At 35.7% G+C, this 9,489-nt stretch overlaps 1 long non-coding RNA gene across 1 annotated transcript; it reads left to right on the top strand.

The window, feature by feature from the left end:
• The first annotated feature begins 6,780 nt into the window (after positions 1-6,780).
• Positions 6,781-8,620, top strand: LOC127535668 (uncharacterized). Its single transcript, XR_007944513.1, has 3 exons — positions 6,781-6,974; positions 7,703-7,811; positions 7,971-8,620. It is a non-coding gene; the product is annotated as an uncharacterized LOC127535668 (long non-coding RNA).
• Positions 8,621-9,489: the final 869 nt, after the last annotated feature.

The raw sequence follows: 9,489 nt of genomic DNA, 5'->3' as shown, positions 1-9,489 counted from the left end.
TTCATAAGTGGTGCTGAAGCAGAAACACCCATGGACAATTGAGTATCTTCAGAAAAACCCGATGAAACCAATGATTTTGGTGTGGACCTGCCACTTCTCAACAAATACTAGTGTTGTCTAACTGACATATTTCATCCAGTTTAATCAAATGTGTTCGTGTCAATAGAAATAAAATGTAAGGATAATACCCCAGGCCAATAGATGCACTTTTAAATTGTATTTCAGATATTAAGTTATGGATGGCAGGTAGCTTCTTACAGCTCAACCAGGACAAAACAGAAGTACTTGTTACCGGTCCTGAAGCACACAGAGAAAAGCTTAACTTACGACTCAAAGCCCTGGATTTTAACACATCTGATCGAGTATAAAACCTTGGTATTGTTCTAGATTTTAAATTAAATTTTAATGCTCACATTAAAAGCATAGTTAGGAGCGGTTTTTATCATCTGAAGAACATTTCCAGGGTACGGCCATTTTTATCTCAAGCCAACACTGAAGCACTAATGCATGCTTTTTTTTACCTGCAGAATAGATTACTGTACGCTCTTCTTTCTGGTCTCTCTAAAAAAGTATTATCCCACTACAGCATCTTCAGAACTCAGCTGCACGGGTTTTGACGAGGACCAGAAAGAGACACATTACATCAATTTTAAAGTCTCTGCACTGGTTACCTGTCTGCTTCAGAATCGATTTTAAGATTCTTTTAATGGTTTTTAAAGCTCTTAATTGTCTTGGTCCAAATTACTTATCTGACCTGCTTTTGAAATATGTGCCTTTTAGAACCCTCAGGTCTTCAGGCAGTGCTCTTCTAATTGTTCCTCATGTTTTAACCAAAACATATGGTGAGGCCTCTTTCTGCCATTACGGCCCACGTTTGTGGAACAGTCTGCCTGAGGACCAGAGGAAAACAGAGAATGTGGACATTTTTAAAAGCAAACTCAAGACCTACCTTTTTAGCTTGGCTTTTGATTAAACTAAATTTATTTATTCGTTTATTATTTTAACCTTTTAGTTTGGTTTTAGCTACTTGTGTTATTTTATTATTTATCGTGTTTTTATTTTTTTTTACGTCGGCTTCAGTCCGGTCTGAAGTCTTTTATTCCTTGTATTTATTTATCTTAATTTTTTTATTGCTCTTATTGCTTTTATTTATATATCCTATTTATTTTTATTTATATATCTTTTTACCTATTTATCTTAATTTTTTATTGCTCTTATTGCTTTTATTTATATATCCTATTTATTTTATTTATATATCTTTTTACCTATTTATCTTAATTTTTTTATTGCTCTTATTGCTTTTATTTATATATCCTATTTATTTTTATTTATATATCTTTTTACCTATTTATCTTAATTTTTTATTGCTTTTATTGCTTTTATTTATATATCCTATTTTTTCTATTTTAATCTATACCTCATTCTCTGTTGTTTCCCCACTGTGTGAGATAGCGTTTCCTCAAGTGTTCTTAATTCCCGAGTTTGTGCAAGTGTGTGTTTATGTGTAGGTGTATGTGTGTGCGTATGTTTTTTTTAAATATATCTTGCATTAAGTGCTTTTAATTGTTGTATTGTTTTTATGTAAAGCACTTTGAGCTGCTCCCTGGCATGAAAAGGGCTTTATAAATAAAGATCAATCGATCGATCGAAAGATCGACAGTAACCACAGTATGCAGTGAAGGATTTAAAGAGATACTGATGACAACATGGCAAGCTGACAAAATAAGCTAAATATTATTGGATAGCTTTGTAGTTAAAATTGCTATTTATATGATTTCAATGAAGATATTGGGGGAACTGAGGCCAAAATGCATAAACTAGCATCCAGGAGAAATAAATAGATGTTCTGTGTCTCTTTACCAGAAGCAGAAAAGTGTAAAATATATTTTCATCATGATGTATGTAAGAAACGACCACATCTCCTTTGTCCTTTAGCAAAGGCTAACTATTAAAAAAAGTTTTCTCTGTCTTCCCCTTACGTCTTCTACAGGTGTTAGAACAAGTCTAAATGTATTAAATTAATATATAACAGTGAAGATCTTTCTAATCTGTTTCTTCCATGTGGCATTACTGAATCCATGCAGCTGTTTCTTATTTTAACATTTTCAACATAAATGTGAGTGATCTCAGTTTTCTGTCTGTAAAACATGACTGACTGCCAACATTTTAATTAGTGTGAATGAAAAGAGAGTAGATTAATTTGTAAAGAGTTGAATAAAATGTAAACCTTAGTTCAGTGGTTGATTCAGACTGAATCATTTAAAGTCTCAGACTGTAGTTTGAGGGTCACTGCTCTAATCATTAAAGAAAGAAAGAAGTGAAGAAAGGGCCTGTTGCTGTGGCTTTTATACCATTGAAAACATAAAACAATAAATGTGTTTCCTACCATGAGACAGAAGTAAAAATGTCTATTTGTGCTGCAGAGATTTTTAAAATCTCATGCTGGACAGAAAATCTTGTATTTTCAAATCCTCCAATCCACTTACAGATGAGCATGTTTCCTTCAGGCGGAACTAAAAAAAAAAAAAAAAAATTAAAAAAGCCTTGGACCTAAAGGTTGACAGAGAAGAAGTGTACTTGTGAAACCATGATGCTATGCTGGTCTTTTTCATCAGTTCCATGTATTTCTCATCGGTTCCAGTAAGTTGATACAATTAGTATTAGCATCTGACTTATTATCTTTACTTTCAGGAAGAGGATTAAACTGGTTTCCTGTTGAGAACCAGAATATTTCTTTTTGCTTTGTACACCAGATGGGAATTGGGGTGCATGTTGTCAGAAATGGGGTTTTTAATGGTCACCTAGTCTGTATTTTGGGTAAATTGAAAGCTTTAGCTCAACAATAACGAACTTCATGAGGTGTCTGAACTCGTATTAGACTGTTTCTCCGTCCTGGAGGTGGTTAATATGGTAATACTTCTGCTGGGAGAGCTTCCTGATTGAATTTCTGCGGTTCATATTTAGATGGAAAATCTTGTGTTCTATAATAAGACTTTAAAGTGTGTGGGTGTGCGTTTGCTCCGGTAGCTGCCTCTCTAATGCGAGGCTCTCGTTGACCTGTGGACGTTTTGTTTTCTACACAGCGTTTGGCCTCAGCACTCGAACACAACACTATGATTTCTGAAGTGGGTTCAAAGACTTAAAGAGAAATAAGCAATCCAACTTTAGCATCGATGGCGCTGTGTGGAAAACAGAATCTCTTCCATCTCCTCAGATCTTATTGTGATTCTCTCTCTGACGCTCCTTCTTCCACCATTGTTTCATGATCAGAGACACTGAAGATGCTTTTCCAACTATTGATTTGTTCTAATGTTGCCTATCCTGGATGCTCATTCTGCCGTGAGGCCTGCTATACTATTTGCTGCTTTAGCTACCGCTACCAGACCTGAATTGCAGGATTAGAGAGTTCAACGAAAACACAAGGTTCTGAACGCTGCACTTAAACCGCCGCTGCCCTTTAGCTGATGTCTGGGAGGTGGAGTGGTGGCGACGCTGCCGGCTCCAAGGCTTGCAGACTGTGGAGAAATGTCACAAATGTATTTTATTCTCTACTCTGCTCTCCAGAAATCCCTCTCAGGCCTGGACAGCAGTGAGGCGTTTTGAAATTTGATGGTGGTTAAAACAATAGAAAGCCACCCAAAAATCAAACACACACTCTCTAACCCTACTAATGCGAATATGCAAATATTATTGAAATAATTATACTAGTCTGAGGAAATTAATGGAAAAAAATGGTTTTGAGGAAACAAAAAGAGTGAAATAAGCCTCTGTGTTTTAAAGTTAACCACAAAGACTAGTTGACTGCTAAATGAACTCACTTACATCATCCATATGGCTATCAGACCACTGCTCACTTCAGCTTCATTCAACCCTGACTTTTACAGACCAGAAGATGTTAACCGTTACAGAAGTGTTTGTTATGGTCGTTGTTGCTCACTAAACTGCCAATATGCCGCACAAGCACTGACAAACACCATCCACAGAAATATAGACTCAAACACAACCAAAAGAGTCACAACAATGCTTTCCTTCAATATATCACCGATCTATGTGAAGAACAGGCACGTGGGGGGTGGGGCGGGGGGTGAAGGGGTGGGAGTGGGGGGGGGGTGCTCAAGCACCTGCCCCTTTTGCCCCTTGATGCCCAAAGTGCCCTTTGTCAATTATTTAATTTAATTAATTTTTTTATTTGTGTCTGTGTGTGCAAAAAAAAGCATTTGAGGTCCAAAATAATAAATAAATAAAACAAAAATAAAAATAATAATAATTCAGCTCTACCCTCAATTGGTCACATGATAGCTCTACAAATAATAAAGGGCAGATTATGAATCAGCACAAGCAAGGACTCCAGGAAGAGCAGCCACAGTTAAACAGCCCAGTGTCTAATGGTGACCGAAATTCAACTTCAAAATAATAAGCTGAAGGTTTCAATGGTGACTATAACAGGATTTGAACTATTGACCTTCTGATCAGTAGTACAGAGAGTTAACCACTGTTCCACTGCTTCCACATTATACTCCATGTGAATATGATATGAGTTCCTACAATTCAGTCAGTCATATTGTCAGGTGTGATTCTTTATGGTGTTTCCAATTCGTGCTCCATTATTGTTAATGTTTTTATCTGTAGCACTTTGAGATTTGGTTTTTAAATGTAAAGTCCAGTATAAATTAAATTTATTATCATTATTATGTGCCCCCTTTTAACTTTGAGCACCTGCCCCTCCAAAGGTCTCTGCAAGTCCCTGATTAAGAATGTAAACAAAAAATATACCATAATTCATAATATATATATATATATATATATGTGTGTGTGTGTGTGTGTGTGTGTGTGTGTGTGTGTGTGTGTGTGTGTGTGTGTGTGTGTGTTAAAAACACACACTATCCCTCTGCCTGACGTGTGTTTTCATCACCACAGACACATTTGTAGTTTGCTGTGACTCAGTCCAGCACAAACCACCCGTCTGCCCCAAATGCTCACCAGACCAACAAATGTGGATTAATCCGCCGATGAAAATAGTCCCTGACAAATGAACGGTTTCCTTCCGCTGGAGTAATTCTGGATTAAAGCCACAGTGAACAGCTGGATCTATAAAATGACTGCTTGAGTGTCATGGTCCTCTCTGGGCATCATAAAACACACTGTTGGTTTGGTGGTGTTTCAATGAGATTAAAGGAAATGTAGAGTCACGTGACTCTTAAAAGTGGAGTGGTTCGGTCAAGGGTGAAGAAAGTAGTAATGCACGAAGTCGGATACCTCTGTAAAACTACCATGAGGGTTTTCCATCTGTTCTATCAGCTATCAGTTCACTAGAATCTTCAGAACTGCGTCTGTGGCTCTTTAGAGCAGATATTTCATCGTCTCTAAGGTTTTGAAGCTGTGAAACATATTATTGTCCCCATGTTAATTGTTTTTCACATGCAGTAGGCGTTTGTTCTTGTCCATGAGTCGCTTCTCTCTGCATCTTACACCATTTTTCATCATTTTTTTGGTGAGTCCACGTCTTCCCACGCCCTCCTTTATGTTCCTCTGTGACTCCAGCATTCTCTCCTCCTCCATCTCCCTCTTTTCTCCTCCCGTCAGTTTGTTTAAAGCACACTTCAAAACCAGACCAAGTCTTTTGACCATCGCAATTTCCACTTGCAGTGTGTGTGTGAGGGAACAGCTCCTTTCATCTTTAAATGGGCTGGCCAATTTTCGGCTCCGTTCTCTCCGGGTTTCTGACTGTCTCTTACATCTATGGCGACTCCCTCTCTCCCATCACTCTTTCATTTTCTTTTCTTTTTTCATCTGTGCTCTGAAAGTTCTCCCATTCTTTCTTTCTTCTTTGTTTGTGTCCTCTTTTCCCTTTCAGAATCTCATTCATCTCCCTTTACATAACTTCATCAGCTCAGAGTTCACATGAGCTTTATTGACATGAAGGTCCTGCAGTGATCCATCTTTGCTGTCATGTTCCTCTCCAGCAGTTTAGCATCAAACAGCAGCAGCAGCTCAGCTCACACTACTGATGGACTTCCCAGCTAGAATTTGCTTGTTCCAAAAATGTTCTGAGAAAATTCTGCAAAGTTCTACTAATGTTTTCAGTGAGGAGTGTTATTTTAGTTACCAGAATGTTCTTTAATAACTAAAGATGTTTGGTGATAACATTGTTAGACCGTTATGCCCTAATGCTCTCTAAACTGAATGTTGCTCTGAAAGTGCTCTTCCTTTGTTATCATACAACATTATGTGAACATCTTATGATGCAAATGCTTTATAGATTCTATAATGTGCTTCCTCATCAACACTCCCAAAACTTTCTCAGGACATTTCAACCAGAATGTTCCTTTTTAAAATATATATATATATATATATATATATATATATATATATATATATATATATATATATATATATATATATATATATATATATGGCATGCCGTTTAGGAAATTATATATATAATGAAAGTCGATATATATATAATGAAACTTGATATATATATAATGAAAGTTGATATATATATAATGAAACTTGATATATATATAATGAAACTTGATATATATATAATGAAAGTCGATATATATATATAATGAAACTTGATATATATATAATGAAACTTGATATATATATAATGAAAGTCGATATATATATATAATGAAACTTGATATATATATAATGAAACTTGATATATATATAATGAAAGTCGATATATATATAATGAAACTTGATATATATATATATATATATATATATATATATATATATATCAACTTTCATTATATATATATCAAGTTTCATTATATATATATCAAATCTTTTTTTCCTACCGAGCCCCGGAAGGGACATGTCCGTATGGCGAAGCGACAACGAAGGACACTCACCCGGACGAGAATTTTATTGAGTTTTATTTTAAAATCGGCCTGAAACACACAGACATTCAAGCAGTGCGATGCGCTAAGAGTCTGCCATGCAGACCAGCGATCCTGATAATGGTAAGTTTTATTTCTCCAACATCCTGCTGTTATCCTACTATGAATACGCTAGCTACAACAGTCCCACACCAGTATTATGAACGTTCCGCCAGCTAACGCGGTCCGGACACCGGATCAGTGATCAGAGGTTGGCGTTGAACTATTGTTTGCCAGCCAGTTAGCCGCTGGTAAGCTAACAAGCTATGAAACAACTCCTTATAAAACCGGAGGAAAGCAGCAGCAATATTTCAGTCCAAGACCTGTATTCAGAACCTCCCACGCTGTTACACAATGACCCATTAATCATATTACTGAACTATATGGTTATCATTGAAATTTCCCTTGAAGAACCAGTGAACTCTTTGCGAACACATTTTAATTTATGTGTTGATTATGTTTCGTATCAGTAATACAAGTCTAAAAAACTGATTGAAATGATCAAGTTAACACAATGAAGTAAAGAGTACTGGTAATCTGCAGCTATTTTCATAATTTCAAGGTGAAATTCTGATGTGTGATTTTCTAGCTTTGCAGATGTGGAAATCCAATGCACTGATTTCTTATACACAGATGCTTTTGGTGTTTTTTGTTGTAAAATAAAACAAGGCATTTATCACTGTTGGAAATGATTACAGGTATTATTTGTAACACTTTCTAACATTGTATGGACAAAGCAATAAATCAGTTAATGGATAAAATCATTTGTATTACAGATGCTATCAACAGCATGTCTTGTTCATTTTATTTAGTTGTCGGCCTTGGATGATGAGGTCCAGTTACCAGGAGCACTAGTCTGCAGCTTACTGGTTCCGTCTTGCAGCTCCTCCACGCTGTCCTCCTCTCTACAGACCAAATCAAGTAAGATCTGTTTAGACTATGCAGACATCAACATGATCAGTATGTTATCTTTTGACCCATCCTAAAATCACAAAATAGAACATTTACTTTAAGTTAACTGTGTTTATGAAAATAGAAAATAATTACTGACAACTAGTACTTTTTGGTGCTTTTATGCAGGAAAAGGGAACCAGGAAGCTGCTGTGGATCCTCTGCAGTATCTGGAGAGGTCAGAGGAACGGTTCTTGGAACAGATCGGAAGACACCAAGACGTGACCTCTGCCATGCTCCAGAACATCCAGAAGATGAATGAAAACCTTGGTTGCACTGATGGGACGCATGGTGTCGGTGCTGGAGCAACTGTCCCAGAATTAAACTGCATTGTTGACTATTGACTTTTCTAGAAAATAAATCTTTTTTAGTACTTCACCTGTTTTGTATTTTACTCATGCACTTTGGATGAAAGAACAGAAATTTGTGATGAGAGATGCAAATTTTGTCTATAATCTACAGAGACTTTATTCAGTGTTCAGTGCACACTTTTGTTACACACATTTTGACAGATAAGCAGTTGTGCTTTTCAAGCAGATTTTAGTCAGAAACATCAGTAGCATATATTGTTGTTTTTTTACTGTTACACCAATCTAGGTAGATAAACTGCACTACTGCAGCAGACATATTATTGAAATGTGCTTCTATTATGTGTCTACATACACTGCTCACAAATAGTTATTCAACTTTTGGGTGAAATTGATGGAAAATATAAAAAGTGCATGCTGTAGTGATATATCATAAAAGTAGGGTATTTAACTAGAAACATGCAATAGTGATTTCCTCATCTCAAAAAAAATTATTGAATCAAAAGCTAACAACAGTGGAGGGTATGTCACAATAAAAATGTCTCAGTTTGGACAGAACAGCAGCCTTCAGCTGAAATCCAGTACAATTGTGTCCCACCAGTGGCGTGATCATGGATGTGTCCAGGCAGCAGCTGACCTCTGCCTCGTAATTAGCCTTAAGACCAGCTATAAAGATAAACATAGATATTATCATTATCATCAACATATGGTGCATGTGTTTAACCTTTAAGCTATGTAGGGATGCAAATGTAGTCGAAGCTAAGTAGCTAAGCTAATGCTAACACGTTCAGTGTTCAGAATCAAAACATCTCTAAAAATTACCTGTTTTCTCAAACGTAGTCGCTGTTCCCTGTGACAACCATGAAGACAGATAGATAATCACAGAAGAGCTCATCTGAAGAGCAAATGTCCAATAAGGTTCCTGTTTTTGTTTGCCATGTCCTTCCAGGGCTCAGTAGGAAAAAGTCTGAATATATGGAATGAAACTTTGAATAGATGGAATGAAAATCTGAACATTCTATATTCCGACTTTCATTATATATATATCAAGTTTCATTATATATATATCAAGTTTCATTATATATATATCAAGTTTCATTATATATATATCGACTTTCATTATATATATATCAACTTTCATTATATATATATCAATTTTCATTATATATATATCAAGTTTCATTATATATATATCAACTTTCATTATATATATATATCAACTTTCATTATATATATATCGAGTTTCATTATATATATATCAAGTTTCATTATATATATAATTTCCTAAACGGCATGCCATATATATATATATATATATATATATATATTATGGCATGCCG

Source organism: Acanthochromis polyacanthus, chromosome 10 (assembly GCF_021347895.1).
Source record: "Acanthochromis polyacanthus isolate Apoly-LR-REF ecotype Palm Island chromosome 10, KAUST_Apoly_ChrSc, whole genome shotgun sequence".
Classification (NCBI taxonomy): domain Eukaryota; kingdom Metazoa; phylum Chordata; class Actinopteri; family Pomacentridae; genus Acanthochromis; species Acanthochromis polyacanthus.
The sequence above is the reverse complement of the archived record's forward strand: the minus strand, read 5'-3'. Positions and strand labels throughout refer to the sequence as shown.